This window comes from Bubalus kerabau, chromosome 15 (genome assembly GCF_029407905.1).
Source record: "Bubalus kerabau isolate K-KA32 ecotype Philippines breed swamp buffalo chromosome 15, PCC_UOA_SB_1v2, whole genome shotgun sequence".
Classification (NCBI taxonomy): domain Eukaryota; kingdom Metazoa; phylum Chordata; class Mammalia; order Artiodactyla; family Bovidae; genus Bubalus; species Bubalus kerabau.
The window spans coordinates 25843094-25863999 of record NC_073638.1 but is presented as its reverse complement, the minus strand read 5'-3'; the positions used below and the strand labels follow the sequence as shown (position 1 = coordinate 25863999).

General features: G+C 38.9%; 1 protein-coding gene and 1 long non-coding RNA gene across 2 annotated transcripts in view; both read left to right on the top strand.

The window, feature by feature from the left end:
* CADM1 (cell adhesion molecule 1) overlaps positions 1 to 20906 on the top strand; it is a 261293-nt gene that overhangs the window by 50807 nt on the left and 189580 nt on the right. The gene's annotated exons all lie outside the window — the stretch shown is intronic.
* The window catches only part of LOC129628663 (uncharacterized), an 88961-nt gene that overhangs the window by 48179 nt on the left and 19876 nt on the right, over positions 1 to 20906 (top strand). The gene's annotated exons all lie outside the window — the stretch shown is intronic.

Below are 20906 nucleotides of genomic sequence, written 5' to 3'. Positions count from 1 at the left end.
GTCCAGTGTCTTGAAAACCATTGTTTTTTCACTCACTTTGTTGTTTCAGGTAGGAGGGTCAGCCTGGTTCCTGTGACTCCATATTGGCAGGAAGCAGAAGTCTTAATTAGTTTTAAATGTAGGTTAAGTAGCCAATACTTAATGCTGACTTCTTTAATAGCGGAGTTGTGATGGTACTAGGTATTCACCGTGGGATTCTTCTAACTCTTCCTTCAGAGGTGGGTACGTAGGAATCAGGGAGACCAACTTTAAATCCAAATTAAGGGTGCAGCTGCGATAGTCAGCTTGAATTCTGAGACCCTTTCCTTTGGCTGTCTGGTGGGAATAGGCACTACTTCCAGCCTGTTGCTCACCGTTCCCTCTAACATTTCAGGTAGCTTCCCTGTAGCCCCAGATAGTTCGTTACACACATGCGATAGTCAGCTTGAATTCTGAGACCCTTTCCTTTGGCTGCCTGGTGGGAATAGGCACATGTGCAACCAGTGCTGTGGCTAGGTGCTTTCTTGCTCTGTGCTCACATGACCTCTTTGTGCACAGAGAGGGAGAGGAAGCTCTTTGGTGTCTCTTCTTATAAAGGCAGGAATTCCACAGTGATGACCCCCATCAAACCCTTGTTACCTCCTACAGATCCCATCTCTAAACATCATCATTTGGGGGTTGTGGTTAGGACTTCAGCATATGAATTTTATGGGGATACAAGCATTCAGTTCACAACAGCAGCCATAAGGGAAGTATGAGTGTGAAAGTTGCTCAGTCACGGTCCAACTCTTTGCGACCCCATGGACTATCGAGTCCGTGGAATTCTCCAGGCCAGAATACTGGAATGGGTAGCCTTTCCCTTCTCCAGGGGATCTTCCCAACCCAGAGATCGAACCCAGGTCTCCCGCATTGCAGGTGGGTTCTTTCCCAGCTGAGCCACAAGGGAATCCAAGGGAAGTGTAGTGTTGTCCTATGAACCTGAATCTTTCTCTGTGTAATTTGAATATCGTTAAGGCCTCCTGAACCACACATCTGCTCTGATCTCTCTTACTGCTCTAGCAGGCTCTGTGGTAAAATAAAGAACTCTTACCCATCAAGAGACTAGAGCCTTACCTGTGCTTTTCTGGCAAGAGATTTTTTTGTTCTCATAATTCTCTTTAAAGTGCCAAGAACTCACTTCCACTGGATTAAAGAGAGCAAAATTATCTGCTTGAATCAGGAGCAACTTGTGGGAAGAGATCAGGGCTATGAAGCCTGTTGGGAGATCTGCATTTATAAGAAGATGGCTTCGGCAAGGATAAGTCATATCTTAACATCTTAGTCTTAAGTGACAGATTTGTTGCAAAGAAAATGGAAGTGGATGGAATCAGTGCTGTGTCTTTTTTCCTGTGGCAGCATTTCAGAATAATGTATTGTAGCTCGATTTTTGCTTGTGCTTCTCCCTTCAGTTAATATTAGAGTCAGAAGCCTGATCAGACATGGTGCTGTTTTTTTCTTTCTAATCAATGCTTGTGGACTGGTGAAATCTGTGAGGATATTAACAAAATAAAAAATCATCTGTGAGTGAGGTGGCTGAATTTTATTTCAGTTGTTAATGTTGTGAATGCAAATATACTTGTTTTGTTACAGAGATTCTGGGAAGCCAGTATGCCTTTAGCTTTGTTTGGAATTTTTTGTGGCATCAGAATTTTGTATTTTAATTTACTCTTTAGCTTGTTAGCTGTCTTTCCTCTGCAAGTCTGAGAAGCCTTAGAGTTTTCTTTGCATTCTAACAATTAATTGAAAAATAAAATGATGACTATGTTTTGTTAGTTAATGCATCTTCTGCCAGCTTCTTCTAGCAAATGGGATTATAAAATCTTGCATGTCCAGTTTATATTTCTTTCTCTGAACAAATGACTAACCATGCCCATAGAATCCTAGATAGTTTAAAAATAACTGCCTCTCCAATGTTTTGAAGGTTTGCCTACGGGTTACAAAGAAGGTACCATAAATAATTTTGGATTGTGGAATTTGTTTTTCTTTCAGGAGCTGCTCTGCAATGAGACTGGGTTGTTCTGCTCCTTTCAGTGATTCCATGATGCCCTTATTAAGAAAAAGAGGCCTCTCTTCTTAGGATTCATCTAAATTATTATTGCAAGTTAAAGCAGAACAAGGTCCCTCTTGCTCTGCTGAACAGTGAGGGGAGGAAGCTGTCAGAAGGACTGACACATTTCTTTGCCCTAGAGCTGCACTATCAAGCCGGATAGCCAGTAGCCACCTGTGGCTATTGAAATTTAAAACAAAAGTTCATTTCCTCAGTCGCATTAGCTCCTTGACAAGTGCTTGATAGCTACATGTGATTATTGGCCACCATGTTGGACAGTGTAGATAAGAACCTTTCTCTCATGGCAGAAAGTCCTCTTGGATAGCACTGCACAAGAGGTTATTATACTAACTCATTTATCCCCAAGTGTGGTTGTTGTAGTGCTGTTTTCAGTCTTAGAATCACAGTAACCAGAAGGGAGACAGGAAAACAAAAGCCAAAAACAAAATTACCATGGGCTATTGATGTGTTCTTGTCACCATATGTGCTGCTAACATTAGGATTCTTCCCCCCAAATATTATTCCTCCAAGAGAGAAGTCATTATATATATTCAAGTTTATTAAAACTCTCTCATATTATAGATCAGTCTCTCAGTTACTTTGAACATCAAAACAGCCTTCATGAATGCTTGCTGAATATGCAGAGTCAGATTCAAAAAGAGAGATAGAAATTTAGCACAAGCTTAATGATTTAGGTATGACCTCTAGATGACATGCTGGATATTATTGTAAACAAGCCTTTTTCAATCCCTTAAAATTTTTTTATTGAAGAAAACTTGATTTACAATGTTGTGTTGATTTCTGCTGTACAGCACAGCGACTCAGTTATACACATATACATTCTTTTTCATGTTCTTTTCCATTATGGTTTATCACAGGATACTGAATATCATTTGTTGTGCTATACAGTAGGTCCTTGTTGTTTATCCGTTCTGTATGTACTAGTTTGCATTTGCTAGTCCCAAGCTCCGTCTCCATCTTTCCTCCACTCCTCCTCCCCCTTGGCAACCACAAGTCTGTTCTCTCTCTCTGTGAGTCTGTTTCATAGTTAAGTTCATTTGTATCACAGTTTAGATTTCACATATAAGTGACATGACATGGTATTTGTCTTTTTGACTTACTTCCTTTGCATGATTAACTATATGTCTATCCATGTTGCTGCAAAATGGCATTATTTCATTCTTTTTATGGCTGAGTAGTATTCCACCGGGCTTCCCTGGTGACTCCGATAGTAAAGAATCTGCCTGTAATGCAGAAGACCCAGGTTCAGTCCCTGGGTCAGCAAGATCGCCTGGAGAAGGGAATGGCTACCCACTCCAGTATTCTTGCCTAGAGAATTCCATAGACAGAGGAGCCTGCCAGGCTACAGTCTATGAGGTTGCACTGAGTCAGAAGTGACCGAGCGACTGACACTTTCACTGTGTGTGTGCACCACGTCTTCTTTATCCACTCATCTGTCAATGGATATATAGGTTGTTTCCATGTCTTGGCTATTGTGAGCAGTGCTGCTATGAACATAGGAGTGTATGTATCTTTTTGAATTATAGTTTTGTCCAGATATATGACCAGGAGTGGGATGATGAGATCATATGGCAACTCTATTAACCAAGTCTTTTAAAGAACAGATAAAAAGTATTGCAAATGTCTTTGCTATGAAGATCTCAATTGTGTGCCTGAAAGATGTGTGAACAACTGTGCTACTATTGAGTGACTTGGTGCTTGTGGCAACTGTGTCATACGTGCATTTTAGAAGTGCTGTGTCTAAAACAGCCTCTAAGGAGAAATGATTTGCTCAGGATGGTGTCCCTAAAAAAAAGTAGCTCTAGGGATGGTAAGACAATTTTGTTCCTGAGGAGTTCTTCATGAAATGTGAAAGGAGAAAACAGCAAAGCACTTTCCTAAATATACTCTGCAATATTCCATGTGATTTTGAACATGTACGTAAAACTAAAGGAAGGAAATACACCTAGACATTTAGCCATCTCAATCTCAGACCTAAAAGGTATACTATAGTCAAGTTAAAAACAAAATGAAACAAAACTTCATATTTTGAGGGGATCATCTCATATGGAATAAAAGGGAAATTTTCTTACCTTTAAGATTCACTTAAATTTGGATCTATCAAATGTCTACTTCTAGAGATCTCACTGAATTTTTTTTCTAAGAAACTCTTTTGTTCACAGAGGAGAATCATCTCAAATTTATTAAACCAATGAAAATAAAATCAGAAGACAACTGAATAATCCTCTTAAAATGCTGTTAAAATTTATAAAATTGATGCATATATTAATGTGCTAAAAATGCACAAAATGTTAAAAACCTGGAGTAAAACAAAATGCTAACAGAGGTTGACTCTGAGTGGTGAGATTCCTGTGATCTCTCTTTGCTCCTTTATTTTTTTCTGTTTCATTTTCTATGACGAATATGCATTCATATTATAATAAAGAGAAAACTTAAATTATCACTTAAAAAAGAACATATTAAAGCGAGCTATTGATTTGATTTATGAGTCCATACTTCATATGTTAGTTCAAGTAAGTGGGAAGGAGCTTCTTTGAATAAAGACTGGTTCCAAGTGGGCACTGCACACTTTTCTAAAAGAAAACATACTGTCTAGCCAGTTCCTATTGTTTGTTTTCATCTTTTACAGTACTCAGAATGGCAAATCTAATACAGTTATGTAAAGTTTAAAAATAAAATAAAATTAAAAAAAAAAATAAAAAAAAAAAAATAAATAAATGCTTATATTACCAAAAAAAAAAAAAAAGTAATTCTTGACAATTTTTATGTAAATCATTGAGACTTTTGGTTTCCTCAATATATATGAGGGCATGACCAATCCAAGGTCCAAAATATTCTACATTCCCACTGCCAGGATGCTAGGATACTAGGGGGAAGGACTGACTGCATGTAAAGTAGTTTCCAAGTGTTCAGCTCTTTTCAGACCATTTCACATTAATTCCTGGTGAAATAATGTAGAAAGATTACTTCTGAGGTAAAGGTAATTTAGGACCTTTTTTTTTTTTTTGGCATGGACTTACACTATGACCTTGAGTAAGTCAAATTATATATTTCTCTTTTCCTCTGTATTATATTCTTCATTTGATTTCTTAAGGAAGCTTTTTTTTTTTTTGGTAAAATTATTTGACCTACTTGGAAGAAATGCATGTTCTAAGAAATTTGAACACATCTCTTCTTGGTATGCAATTTCTCTTCTTTTCTTCTCTAGTGCCACTTGTTACATCACACAAACTCAGTAACAAAAAGACTTACTGCTCTGCATGTTGTGAGGAGTAAAAGAAAAAGATTAGAAACTTGCCTCATTTCGAAGGAGACTTTTTTAAGGTATCCCAGGGGATGTGGACTCAGGGTCCTACAAGACTAACTCTCTTTACAGCCTTACAAGAATGCAGTACAGATGACCTGCATGTAAAATATGCTGCCCGTTGCTTTGGACATCACTTGACACTAAAAAGCTATGCATTTTGGATTTTTTGCATGTCAGAATCTTAGCCAGAGGAATTAAAAATAAATATTTAAGTAGGTTCCTGACTTTTCCTATCAAGGAGGCACGGAGACAGGCAATTTGCTTAGCAAGTCTTTTTGTTCGCCTGTTTTTGTGCCGCAGAGAAGTGTGATGTTAGCTTCTGATGATTCCAAATGCGCATGCATTATATGATCAGAGCAGAGTCTAGAGCATGCCAGCGCTATCTGTGGAAGGCTGTATGATAACATGTGACCCTAGTGACAGAAATCACTGGGCGCTGGCAAAAAAGGAGCCATTAATCTAGATGAAAATATTACCACACAGGTGTCGATTAATCCTGGCCCTTTCATGGCTGCAGCCCTTATGCAGAAAACCTACTCCATGCTCACACAAGTTGCCAGGTCACTAGATGGCTAAACCATGTTAACTGTGATGGTTGGGGGGCGGGGGGGAGGGGTGGAGGGTAGATGCACTTGGGTAAAATCCTCCCATATTATCAAGATTGAATTTCTAAATGTTCTGATCTGAAAATTGCTTCCTGGTTTAAGCAAGATTAGCAGTGTGACCATTTTAGCATTTTGAGTTTGATACTTTGAAAATACAAATTTGTGTCTCCCCTTGCTGCATTAGGGACACCCGAGCTATCTATCATATGAGGTCATTAAGAAGTTACAGTAGAAGTTTTCTTGTCCAGAAGTTTTCTTTGGTTGATTCCAGTAGTTGACCAATCAAAAAATTCTAACATATTTTTTAGATTCTGACCAATCTAAAAATTATAAATACATAACTTTCAGCTTTTTAACATTTATAGTTATATTTATGACACACATAAATATTTTCATTTTGTATTTGCCAGTATTTGATGTTAAGTCAAGAGTCAGACACGACTCAGCCACTAAACATCTATAGCAACTAAACAAAGCACTTTCTTTGCTGGGTGGACTTCCCTATGTCTTTCTTGTGTAAACCACACCCACAGTGCAGTCCCTCTGATTTCCAGTCCATATTTATCTGAATCAAGCACGTTGCTTAAAAATGCTGTGAAATACCTACATGCAGAATCCTTCTAGACTTTTATTAAATTTCCCCTGAAACTTTTATCTAACCTCCATGTAGTCAGTGATAATTGTTAAATGACTCATCTGTATGAAATTCTTTCAAATATTCTGCTTAATTTTGGTAGAAACAGCAAATCACTCTTTTTACACTCATATTTCATTGATTTATATGGTATCATCTGTTCACATACGATTTAATTAGACTTTGAAATTACATTAACAAAGAGAACTAGAATAGAAAGGTTTGGGAGCAAACCCAGTGAACGCATGGTAACTGTGCAACTCGGCTGGTAGAGAATCCCACACGTATGACTCTGCAGAATACCCTGGCTTCGGTTAGGATGTTCTACAGGGAGATAGGGAGCATTGTTTAATCAATTATTAAGGTTTTCTATAAACACCTACAAAGAGCTACAGCTGAAAACCGATAAATTTAATTTTTACCATTGTTTTCCTTTCTGTTTCTCAAATTAAAAGCCAGATATAGTGATGTAGATATTAGGGAAACCATTATTAAATGAGGTACATGTCAACGATATTATAAGTTCTGAATTGGTAATTTTACTACTTTGAGCATTTATTATATATAGTGCATTAATTACCAGATTTGTGATGCTATTTTAAAAAATTTAAGAGTACAGAGTGATAGCTTTCCAACTGCATAATAGAGTATGAGAGGTGAAATAGCCAATGACTTAAGTATAGGACTGACTGTGACATTCTGGAAGTGTCATGGATATTTATATACTCTGTCAGAAATATGATGTTGCCAGAGTGGATCTGATCCCTACCAAACAAGTTAAATAAATGACTTCTCCTCCTCCCTGCCCTCATTTCCTCCTCCTTCTTCTCCTCTTGCCTTATAACTTACTCTGCTATAGAAAATGCATGGGGCACTTTTAAAATGGTGGTATTTCTGGTCATAATAGATGTGTACTTCTACCAGGCCAAGTCCAGGTGTTTTCATTAGAAATGGAAGGAAGGCATTGATTTAAACAAATACCTCCTTAAAAAGGAGGAATGAAAGAAAGATATAAGAGAGTGTTGATTGGGAGGGTTTCATGTATAAAAGAGACTTAACGGTGGGTCTAAATGTAAATGTTAGGAACACTTTTGAAAGGAAAACTTGGCCTTAGAGTTTATAGAAGCACGTATTTCAGTTCCTGAAATAGGTTTTGAAAATGAGAGACACTCAATGCCAGAATAAGAATGAACATAGCTTAGATTTCACTGAGAGGGATCACACGTGTATTGAAAATTACCAGAAGAAACAGTCCCAAGATCATTTGATTCAGGCCCCAGTGAAAGCCCTGGAATAGTCCAAGAATCTTAGCCTTTCCTATTAAAGAGCAAAGTACATTCTTCAGCTTTTCCTAGTTGAACTGATGAACTGATCAGTGGACCTTGAATCTAAGGAAACAAATTTCTGTTTATCTTAAACCTCCCCTATTGTGTTTTTGCATGCATTCATCTTATTCTTTCCATTATTCTTAACTTAGTCATCCAGATTGCTGTTTAAAAAGGGAAATTACCTTAAAATGGACTTGGCAAATAAACAGATCTATCACTGTCTGGGGTTTCTGAATCTTTTTTAACATATTTCTTATAAGAAGAGAAGGAACTGTTTTCTTTAATACTGAAAAGCCATTACCTGGAGCACCCCTCATCAACCTTGGTCCACAAGTTCAGTGATTCGGTAGAATTTAGAGGGTTCTGACATTCAGAGAACAGCGGCCAACTGTCAAAAAGCGGTAGGAGATGGTAATAATGACCTCCATTTAAGGTCACTGGTGCTTGAATGCATGCGGTACTTTGGCACCAGTTACGCCATGTCCCGCTGATTGTGAAACTGGTGCCAGGTGTAGTGTGTGCAGCCAAAGGAACTTTGTAGCGACAAGAGGCAAAGGAAGCTGAGCTCTCAGCTTGTACCATTGATCCTTATGGGAAGATTTATCTGGATTGGGCATGTCTGTATGATTTTTCTGTTGGCAGAGGCTTGAAGAAATGAGTGAATGAGATAAACATTAAATTCAGATCCTTTAGCAGATAATGGCAGCTTTCTCTGTGTTCCTTTCCCCTGGCACGTAGTAGGTGCTTGATTATTGAATGAAAGATCAGTGGCACTGCATTTTCTGGATAAGACCCCTTGTGTTGATGTCTAATAAAATGAATTCCTGTATGGGATTTGCAAGAGTGATGACGGAACTATGGATAAGCAATAAGGTGTACTTCTTTTGAGGTTATAAGCATAAAAATACTCAATGACCTCATAGCTTTATTGATGCTTATTTGTGAAGAAGGATTAAATAGTATCTTGCCTCTTTTACTTTGCTTTTAATCATTCATTGTTAAATACAGGCTTAGGCCATCTGTCTCTGACAAGATCTGCCTAGATATGGAAGACTGTATTATAGAGATACTTTAAAAAAAAGACAAACTCTAATAATCGGTTTATACTGTTATTCTCCAAGCATTTCCCTAGAACAGTTTTCAGTAAATTTCCTACCAGCTAAACCACAAATTTATCTGTAATTAAAACTATTTTTGTTGACTAGGTCTCAGTACTCTTGAGGCCTGTGGGAATTGCCTTTTGCTCTTTTTTCTCTTGAAGTTAAGATAGTAAGAAAACCTTGTCAGGTTTAAAAGGTAAAACACAAAACTGTCAGTTTTCTTATATTGAGGTATATTCTTTTGAGAAACAACATTCCAAATGGCTAATCTAGTTAATTCTCAGTGGTACAAGATGGGGGCAAAGGGGGCTGACCATGTTTTGGCATCTGATTTCATTTTATTTTATACCAAGTGCTTCTTAGGCATTTCTGCCTCATCAGTATTCCATAGGGGTAGGCATCATTAACCTCAGTGAAGAGTTTATTACAAGCTATTGTTAGAACTTGTTTTTGAATAATATTACTCCGTCATGTAAATGAGACATACTGCACCAACCTATACCCATACTGAACCAACAGAGTTTAAGCCTGGTTTGGACGTGGAAGGATCAGGTTTGAGTATGTGATTTGGGACAGAGTTGCTTGCTTGTGTGTGTGTGTGTGTGTGTGTGTGTGTGCAGGCACGTGTGGGCATGGGTGCACATGTGCCCCAAGGCATGCACAATCTGAAGATACAGTATGGATTTTTCTTGGCATAAATTCAGTTCTTAGAATTGCTTCCTTCTCACTCAGATGCAAAATATGGTGAAGAGCTATAAGCAGTCATAAATAATGGCTGTACACACGATTCAGGGTCACCTTCAACAAGACACAGGTCACTCAAGACATTCAGAGACTCCAGTGCTGAATCTACTCTGGGACTCTTAACATGTTTTTCTGTGAGTCCTGGCTAGTCATAGGTAGAATCTGAGTTATACATAGTCCGATTTCCTTTATGAGCTGGAGGTTAACTACAGCACTGACTGCTGCTTCATTATAACCCTACAGATTTCTCTCTGGTAAGAGAATTACCAGCATACCCAGCTTTGCGTGTGTGGAAGACTGTCATAGCACCAGTTTAATGATATTTCAGAGACAAATAGTAGATATGGAGGGGGATTCAGTGTCTTATGCTGTATGAATGGTGTTTTATTTGCTTGGGTGCTGCTTTATTTTTCATTTTTTAGTGAAGTCCCCCCAACCCCACCCCACGCCCCTCAGCCTTTTGTCATTTTAGCAGAATTTGAAATCCAAGAAGCAGAGCATTCCCAATTACATTTGGACACAGTCTTTTAGAGATTCTTAGTCAAAATGTAAATTATAGGTTAAAATATAGCTTGAGTACTTTGAAGGCCAAGTCCATTTGTACTTGGTAAATATTAGTGATCGCCAGGAGGACCACAAATGTACCCAGGCAGCTTCATCTTACTGTCAAATGAAAATCTCAAAAAAATAAATTCTTGTTGAATCTTGCGAGTAGGCTGCAGGGGCCCAGTAAGACTTTAAAGAAAGAATACCTTTTGGAAGGGGCTCAAGGTCACAGTCATCAGTCTTTCTTTGAAAACCTGTGAAGTGCCTCCCAGACACTTTTATTTCGCTTTCAGCGGTGTTTGGTCTAGGGGCTCTGCTGACAGCTCGACCACACACTTAGAGTTCCCTTTCTGTGCATCAGACTGCCAGGCTGCTCTAGGCCTTTAGGATTCTGTCATGGAATGTAAGGAATTTGCAACAGGAAATGTATCTAGCTTTGAAATATTTTCGTCTGCTGCAGTCGCTGAACCTGCACGGCTTTTGGGTGTCAGCATTTCATTCTAGGATTTCATTTGGAGTGTGTGTGTGTGTGTGTGTGTGTGTGTGGTTTTCTCTCTCCAGTTACTCATTGGATGCAGTTCATGTGCAGTCCCCGTTACCATTCATAATCACGTAAGCAGTGTTAGCAGGTTTTGGCAAATGCTCCATTTCATCTATGCCTAAGAACGGAAAACTTTGATCAGCAAGATAATTTAATTTCACCGTATATTTTTGGTTAGGGTGCAGCCACAAAGTCAGCAAAAAGCTCGTTGTTTTCAAGGAGCTCATTTGTATTGTAGTTGTGTTTATACAGTTTGGCTGCTTTGTGAGTCTTCAATTTCAAGTGCAACATCACTGTCAGCTTTTTCTATGGGCTTTAAGCAAAAAGTCAAAATAACAGGTGTATTATTTTGTTGCCAAAGAAAGGCTTATGTATGCCCTTCTCTGTGTGATTAATCTTCTTAGCCAGCTGATGTAGCAGTGCTGGGCATGTAGTGGGTACCCAACGAACAACAATAGATCCAGCCGTTAATGTGGTTGTTATTCAAGCCTTTCAAAATAAGTTTGAGTGAAAGAGACCAAGGAACTGAAAGATCCCGGTACACTTTTTAGTGTATGACTTATTTTCGAGAGTCTCAAACTTAACCCTACTAGAAGAATTGTGTTTGGAACAGTACAAAGCCAGTGTGTGTGTGTGTGTGTGTGTGTGTGTGTGTATTTAAAGAAATTTGGAGCATTCAACAAAGTTTGAGTCAGGATCATTTTTTCTTGTGTGTATGAGTGCTCAGATGTGTTCAACTCTTTGCAACCCCATCAGACTCCTCTATCCTTGGAATTTTCCAGGCGAGAATATTGGAGCGGGTTGCCATTTCCTTCTCTGGGGGATTTTCTAACCCAGGGATTGAACCCAAATCTCTTCCATCTCTTGCACGGCATGTGGATTCTTTACCACTTCACCACCTGGAAGCATTTGTCTTACTTGTGCTTAACAGAGCCTTATTCAGTGCTAGGCACAGGAAGCACTCAGTAAATTATTTATTGGCCATCTAGCTCAGGACTGAATACATGGGGGACGTGCAGTTTTTTAGAAGGACTCAAAATGTAGGATCCACAGACTTCCCTGGTGGTCCAGTGGTTAAGACTCCATGCTTCCACTGTAGGACACAGATTCGATCCCTGGTTGGGGAAGGTCTGCATCCCACCACAGTGGGGGCAGAAAAAAGACAGTCAATGAAAATGTAGGATTCATTGTAATCAAGAAAGGAACCCATATCTCTAAAGAAGCTTGCAGTATGACTATGTCTTACCTTTACTTTGGGCTGATCTTCTATGGAGGTACCTCTCATGTACCAACCATTGTACTTAGTTCTTGAAATGTATCGTCTCACCTTGGTATATGACACTACTTAAAACTATAAGAAATTTCATGTTGAAAGATAATTTTTAGTCCAGATTTTATATCCTGACATTACCTAGTTGTCTATCGGAAGCCCATGCCTTTGAGCAGTGTACTTGAGCACTCAGCTAGAAAATAATCAGTCTTCGTAGGAATAACATTTTAGATCCTAGAACACTGATGGAATAGTTTCTCAAAAATCCCCACCATTTTATGATAAACCATACAGATTGTCTCTTATTTTGTAATATTTTTTTTAAAATGGTAATGCATATATGTATACAGAGCTATTCTGAGAGTCTGCTTTGATGATTGATTCAAGATTACTCATCTTAGTTTTGCCTACTTGATGTGAGAAACAAAAAACATTTCTCCTTCTGCTTTGACAGTAAAAAGAGTGGTCTGTGTGAAATTCTCAAAGGGGATGTGAAACACTGAATTAATGGGGAGAAAGTATTTAGCATGTTGTATATGGGAGGCAACCCTTTTGAAAAGTGGTTAATTCTAGATTGATTTGTACTCTTCAGGGTTTAAAGCCGTGAATTTAGTGGGAGAGATGAGATTTGAAGTAAAAGGTACAATTTTGTGTGTGGTGGAGTAGATGAGATGACCTTCTTGTCCAGTGTGTTTTAAAATTATTGATGCAATATGAATGAGAATTTCCCAGGTGGCTCAGTGGGTAAAGAATCCAAGCAGAAGATGTGGGTTTGATCTCTGGGAGGGGAAGATCCCCTGCAGAAAGAAATGCAACCCACTCCAGTATTCTTGCCTGGGAAATCCCATGGACAGAAGAGCCTGGTGGGCTACAGTCCATGGGGTAGCGAAAGAGACACGGCTTAGCGACTAAACAACTTCATGAATGAATCTCAATGTAATTGCTCTGAGTGAAATAAGCCAGGTAAAAAGAGTACATATTCTATGATTCCTGTTATATAGAATTCTAGAAAAATGCAAAAGAAACTACAGTGAGGGGAAAAAAAAAAAAAAAAAAAGGATTAATGACTGAGAGGTGATGGGGAGGCAGTGGTCCCAGAAGGAGGGATTCCGAGTGTGTCCAAGGACATTCAGGGGCCGGCGCGTCAATTCATTATCTGGATAGTGGTGATGGTTTCACAGCTGTGCTGTGTATGTTACTCCATGTACATTACATATATGGAGTCGACTGTGTGTCAGTTACACCTTAATAAAGTTGCTAGGAAAAGTACATTCTTATGGCTTACTTGTAATCCACTAATTTCTTTAGTGTCTTTCTCATATACCAGACTGTAAGCTCCAGGAAGGTAGGCTTTTGCTATTTTGTTTCTGTCTGTGTCCTCAGTGTTTCCTGTGAGTGGAACCTTCTAAGGACTCATCTGAGTGGCGCGTGACTGAAGGGACATGGCACTTATGTCCCATGACACACAGCCAGCCCTCATGCACAGATCACTGGCTATGTGCCAGGTACTTTGCTAAGATATTTTATTAAGCTTCTCAACGTATTTTTTGAGAGAGACAATCTTTTGGGCCCCATTTAACAGAAAGGATAACAGTGCTCAGAATAGTTAGGTAACATGCTGGACATCACTGGCTTGAGGATGGAGGGGCAGCTAAGGGCAAACTGTCTGAGTTAGTCTGTGATAACCTTTGCTCTTGAACCCTGTGGCATTTCTTTATAGCTTATGTGGATTTTTATGAAGCTATGACAGGGAAATTTGCAAGAATATAAGACTCAGTTCCTGGCACTTCACCTTCCACACAATAGACACTCAGTAAACATTTAAAAATGAATGAATGAACCTGGTGCTGAAAGGTCTTCTTCCAGGAAAATCCTTTTCCTTTTGTTTATTTTCCCAGTATTAATAGAGCAAAGTTGACATATTACATGTCGCTCTGTTTGTACTACGTGAAACCTGAATGAGGTGCGGGGCCAGGCCAGCAGAGGAAAGCCCTTCCAGGTGGGCTTTTGCCCACACCTCCAGTGGGGGCTCCTGAGCAGGTCCTCTCCGTTGTCGTGTTGTGAGTTTGTGCCAGGAGGGGAGAAGAAAGCGTACATTAAATTTCCTTCACAGTTGTGTTATTTGTAAGGGTCTTCTAAAAGCCAGTGGATTTTTGTAAGCTAACATTAGAATTCGAAAAAGGGATTACAAAAATGTTTGCATTGTACTATTATAACATGGTTGGAATACATTCTTTTCCCCTTTTGGTTATAATACCCATCCTGTTTGAATTGTAGAATACAAAGAATGGATACATTGCTGAAAATACATACTTTTTTTTCTTTTTTAGGTAATTATTTTTTTTTTTTAAGCCTGTTATAACATCCATTTATCTCCGGTTTGTGTGCGTGTGTCTTTAATGGTAGTACATTAAAGTTACAAAAGCTGCCAACATTTTTTGAATTTGAAAGGAGTAGTTCCTGAACAGTGGTGTCATTTCTTATATACTACTAGGTAGGTGGTCACTTTGGGATTTTATGTGGACTGCTATTTTTTCTTTAAGTGCTACTTAAAAAAAAAACTATGCTTTATAGCTCCATTTTTTTAAAAAAGTATAATGTACCATTCATTAGATGCATCATTCATTGACAGTTTCTTATTTGTCCATCTATTCATTCAGAAACTATTTATCAAGGCCACATTCCTTGCCAGGGTCTGTGTTAAGTATGGCTAATATATGGTACATTCATAAATGCCTTCTGCTTTCGTGGAGGGAATTTGTCCTTTCTGCCTGTAGTTTTGCTTTTGGAGATATTAGAAGCATGAGAATTGTTAATCCTTTTATATTGACTTGTCAGCTCTGCCAAAATCACAGGTTATTTAGGTCAAGTTGCTTGGCCTAACTGCCCTCGTTTCTTATTTTATAAAATGGGCATAGTAACTGCTTCTCCCATGTGAGTTATATAACAAATAACGTACTTCAGGAAGAGAGTTGTAAAAATTCACAAGGTATAAGAGAATAATTTAGTGATTAACCCACTTTCTGAGTTTGTGCATGTGACTGTATGTGTGTGTGTGTGTGTGTGTGTGCAAGCATGAGATCTGAAGCTGAATTAAGTCGGTTTAGTTTTTGATTTCTAGGTAGTTTGCCTAGAAATGGTTTCTCTTGGTTTCTCTTGAGATGACCTTTGAATTAATTATTTCCTTATCTTTCTGTTCTGTATGGCTGAAAGTTTGGGGGTTTGATAATTTCAATTAGTGTCATTTCTCCAAATTATACTTCTCCAAGATGCATAGGAGTGTTTTTGTTCAAGTAGAAGGGAAATTAGCACGGACACGATTCCTTTTAACTGACATAGGTGGATACATTAGAGATGTTTAGGGAAATCCTTTCTGCAGTGTATCGGCGGTGAGTAAAATGAATGCATAATATGTTATAATTAAGTTAATGATCACTAATTTGTAGAGAGTCCTTCGTTTTAATGATATCGAGAAACACTCTGGAGACTCTGAGGTGTTTATCCTTAATTTCAGTATTTTTGAAAAATTCTAGTTACCATAGTGCTATAGTTTCCAGGGAAATTTCTTATGCACATAAACTTGCTTTTTCTCATGACCTCCCTGTTGCTATTTAGGGTTTAGTTTATCTTAAATTGTAATTATCTGGCCACTTGCAAATCCCTTAAAGGCCGAGATTATGTCACATTAAAGTTTGTGTCTCCAGGACTTTGATCAAGGCCCTTTATACAGTCAGCTTTAGAAACTGTTGGCTCACTTAACTGAAGGGTCCATCAGAAAATGCTCAGAAACCTCAGTAGTATTTCTTGATCCTCCCCCTTGTCCTGCTTTGAGCAGTTGATTCCCAAGATTTGAGAATCAGGATTGCGTGGGTACTTAAGAGTCCTTGGTTCGAGACTGCAGACAGATCTAAGCTTGCTTATCTCCTATCAGCTGCGAGACCTTGGGTAAGTTACACATTCTTGGGGCCTTCGTTTTTTTAATTTGAAAGCATGAATCATCATGCTTAGTTTGTAAACTTGAGAAGGCTAAGAAAAATAATGATCAGCATAATGGTTGCACATAGTGGGTCCTCAGTAAATGATAGTTTCCTTTTATAAAACAGTTAACCCTCTTCAATAATTTAAAAAATCTTTCTTCACACCAGAGTATAATAGCCTCATAAGTGTTTTCCTTGATGTTTTCAGTCTCTTCTGCTTTCAGGTCAGGTTAGATGTAGCTGCCAGATTAAATATTTATTAATTATTGACTATATGATAGGCACTAGGCTTTTTCTGTCCAGTTCATGATTCTAAATAAACAAAGAACCCATCACTGCTTTGACCTAGAGACTAAAATTTACTTAGGTTGGTAGTCAGTCTGAACCAAATCTAGTTATCCAGCCTCATCTTCTTTTTGCCTTCACTCTACAATCCTTACAAATTGAACCCTCAGTTCTTTTCTAGTTGTTAGGGATTGGGATGAGATATCCAGGGACCCAGGTAGGTTCAGACCCTGTCCTGTCAATCAGCTCATCCACTTACTACCCTCTCTTTCCAGAGCAAGAAGGTACAGGATGGGAATCTTAAGTACTAGTACCCGAGACTCCAGTGCAGAGCTCTGATAGAAGCTGGATAGGATCGGGGGTTTAGGCTCTGATAGAAGCTGGATAGGATCGGGGGTTTAGGCTTGAACGCAAGGGATGCCTTCAACTCCTCTGTCTGTTCCAAGTCTTAATCTTGGAATCTTACTGCTTTCTGGCAACCACACTAAAGACAAACTGAGACTGAGAAGAGAGAAGGAACAGCTAGAGCTCCAAAGTCAAAGTGAGTACAAATAGGACAGCCAGTCTGCCTCAAGAGATGGAGCCTTTTCTACCTCTGCTTACTACATGAAGCCAGGAAGCAAGAGGTTAAAGGGAGTATTCAAAACAGGTGCCGAACCTTTAACATCCAGTGCCTATCCACTTGGAACCTCAGTGCTGTAGACTCTGTGCTCTCATTATAGGTGAAAAAATCCTGCTTTCTTGGAGATGAGCTGGATGGTATCTAGAAAGGCATTGGGTAAAAGTGGATGGCATGGAAAAAAATGGGATAAATGTTTTATTCTCTTGACTCCTGTTATATGACATGAGCTGATAATTGATAATGTTTGTGATATTCCCTTTGCTTAAAATTTACTGTGGCTCACGTGCCCCTTAGAATGTCTTCCCGATTTATTCTTTATTCCTTTTCCTGTCAGCCCAGAGCAGTCTACAAGTTCTTTGTATCCATTATGGCAAATATAACTTCCATCTGTCATTATCATTTTTCTTATATTTTATTTAGTTCAATAAGTGTCTCTTCATGCCTACTGCCTGAGAACTATTGTGCTCAATTTTGGAGATATACAATGTAGGGTTCCTTGAAAAAATTAAGGTCTACAAACATATAAACAGAATTTTGCAAGGTGTTTATTAATTCCCTAAAAGATTCAAGTGAGTGATGAGGCTAGAAAGATCATCCCTGGCTAAGTTACTGTGTCTAGGAGGTACCATACTAAGGAGCTTGGATTTTATAAGAGTGAGAACTCACTGAAGGATTTTAACCGGAAGTGTACCCAGGTCAGATCTACATTTTAGGAAATTCATTCTAAGAGTTCTGTGAAAGATGGATTTTAAAGGGGCCATACTAGAGGAAGGAAGCCTAGAACAGAGACCATCACAAAGATCCAAATGAAATGAGGCACTTACTGGATATATACTATGTGTCAAATTTTGGACCCCCCAAAAATGTGTATGTAGTATTTGAGTATAGCTTCTGTACATCTTTGCTTCTGATAAGAAGAGCCAACTCATTGAAAAAGACCCTGACACTGGGAAAGATTGAAGGCAAAAGGTGAAGAGGGCGGCAGAGGATGAGATGTTTGGATGGTATCACCGACCCAATGGACATGAATCTAAGCAAACCCTGGGAGATAATGAAGGAAGCCTGGTGTGCTACAGTCCACAGGGTCACAAAGAGTCGGACACGACTTAGTGACTGAACAGCAATAACATTGTGCTTTTGTAATATTTTGTTTTTATCCTCATCATAGCCTATAGTAGTTGCTCGGTAATATTTTTGAATGAATTAGATGAAAGATTCCTGGAAGATTGTTTGAGAAATACTACTTAGAATGAAAACAATTTCTGTTGACTCCATCACCCCCCACCAACAAACACATATGCTTGTAGGAAATATAGATAATATGACACAAATTATCAAAGACTCTATGTATGTCAGAATACTTTTATCACTTCTATGGCAAAATGAGTAGTTATTGAACTTTGACTTGTGAACTCGGAGGCAGAAAATTGCTAAGAGATGATTTGACAAAGGGTGACATCTACAGCATCTGGTATTTCATTAGCTGAACATTGTCTATGTTATAGAATGAAACTGAGGTGTACGTAGCAGCATGTGGCTCTTTACACTTAGACTTGAGTAAAAATGAAAACCTCAGTTCCCCAGTTGCTCTTGCGACACCCAAAGGCTCAGTAGCTACACGTGGCTGGTGGTTTTTGTACTGGACAGTGCAGATGTCGACATTCCCATCATCACAGAAAGTTTTGTTGAACCAGTGGTGTTACAAATAGCGTAACACGCTCTGGCGCTAACCGTCTGGCCTTGCAGTCTGTGCCAGGCACTTAGCTCCGTCTCAACTCAGCCGAAAGATGGGCATAATAATACCAATTTCACAGGCAGTTGTTGTTGGTCAGTCGCTAAGTCGTGTCCGACTCAGTGCGACCCCGTGGACTGCAGCACACCAGGCTTCCCTGTCCTTCAGCGTCTCTCTCAGTTTGCTCAAAGTCATGTCCATTGAGTCAGTGACACCATCCTACCATCTCATCCTCTGTTGCCCCCTTTTCCTCCTGCTTTCAATCTTTCCTTCCAATGAATATTCAGAGTTGATTTCCTTTAGGATTGAGTGGTTTGATCTCCTTGCTGTCCACAGGCAACTGAGTGGGTGAAACTAGTTAATTCATATAAGATACCTCAAACAGTGCCCAGCACCAAACACATGCTATGTGTTTCCCGTCACCACCACCACCACCACCACCACCATCATCATTATCATTTTCTCTCTTCTTATTAAGAAAAACATGCTCCTTGAATATGGAAGAGAAATGAGTTTACTTTGCTCACTCTCTAGTTTTTTTTTTTTTTTTTTTTCTTTTTCTCTCCTGGAGATGTGCTCTTATCTGGCTTCTGGGGGAAAAAAATGTAATCCATCTATTTCAGCCAGCAGTCTACATAGCCTGTGTCAATTTAGAGGTGCTAGAGGCTGTTTTGGAAGACTATTCCGTATAAATTGTTCATGCGTTCGTTCATTCAACAAGTGTGCAGGGATTGCTTCTTGCGTGCAGGGCGCTGTATTTGCATGAGCTTGGACACAGTGGCATCATTCAATGCTGAAAAGCCCTGTGCTGAAGGGATATCTACCCTTTGTACGAAGCTGAGATAGACTTTCCTTTAAGGTCTGTTGTGAGACTCTTGGCTGAGATGTTGCACTGAATTCCCTTCTGTAGATTTATACTATTTGGGAATTTTTGTTATGGTAACTTGGGGCCCTGTAATTTTTTTTTTTTTTTATGAGTTTTTTTTTTCCCCTGGATTCTTTAGGCAGAATCCTTTTCACCGCTGCACATGTACAATTTGTTATGGGTGTTATTGGGAATTTCCATTGTTAAACATTCTGTGACTTTTGGGAATATTAATAAGCCTCTTAAAGCACTTGTTCAATTAGATTCACTGACCTGCTGTCCAGAGGCTGAGGCATCATTAATTGAGGCAGCTTTCTATGGTTTAAGTGCTGGTGGGGAAAACCATTGTTTTTCTCCTCACCTTTGTCTTGCCTGTTTTACTGACTGTCTCCCTTGGAGCAGTGGAAGAACAGGGCACCCTATTCTAGAGCTCCAGAGGGGTTTTCATGCCCTAGAGAGGGAGAGCCAGTTAGGTTTTATATTACTGTTGTGCCTATTTTTGATTTAAAAATGTTTGCTAAATCCAGAGGTTTGAGAGATTAATAATTTATTTTACTTATGTGGAGACTTGTGTCTTTCTGCCTCAGGCTTCGGAATCAGAGTGCCGTATTCTATTTGCATACAATTTAAAGTATTTTCTTTTAGGTCTTAGAGGAGTGAGTTTGGAGACTTAAATTGTTCGCTGGCTTCAGTCTTACTGATGCTGGGCCTTCAGATCAACTTGCCTAGAGTAGAAAAGCTATTTTTTCTTTAAGGACATTAAATACTGTCCTTCGGGACTCCCAAGTGGCCATGAAATACTTGGGCTTATGTTGGTACCTCATGCTTCAGCCACGTATCTGTTGTGAAATTCTTTTGTTGTCAGATTTGTAGTTTCCTTTTCAGATAATAGAGCATCTGATTTAGAGCATGAAGATACACCTTCCTAAGTTTCTATGACAGAAAGATATTGAGGATGAGGGAGAAAAGCCAAATACCAGACCTCAGACAAGCTGGCAGGAAATTGCAAACATGGTGGAATTTCCAGTGCTTTCCATTTTTTGAAGTCATGGATATTTTAAAAAGTACTCGCTTTTACTTTTGTTTGTTTCTTTGCTTGGAACCACGTCTGCCAACCTTTCTAAAATGTCATGATGTAATTATTTTAACAGGCACTGTATGCTCCTTTATTTGGGGGATATTAACCTTTCTAAACAAAAGGAATGTTAATATACACTGGAGACACAGCTAATGGGATTTCATTTTTCTTGTTAGGCAAGAAGCT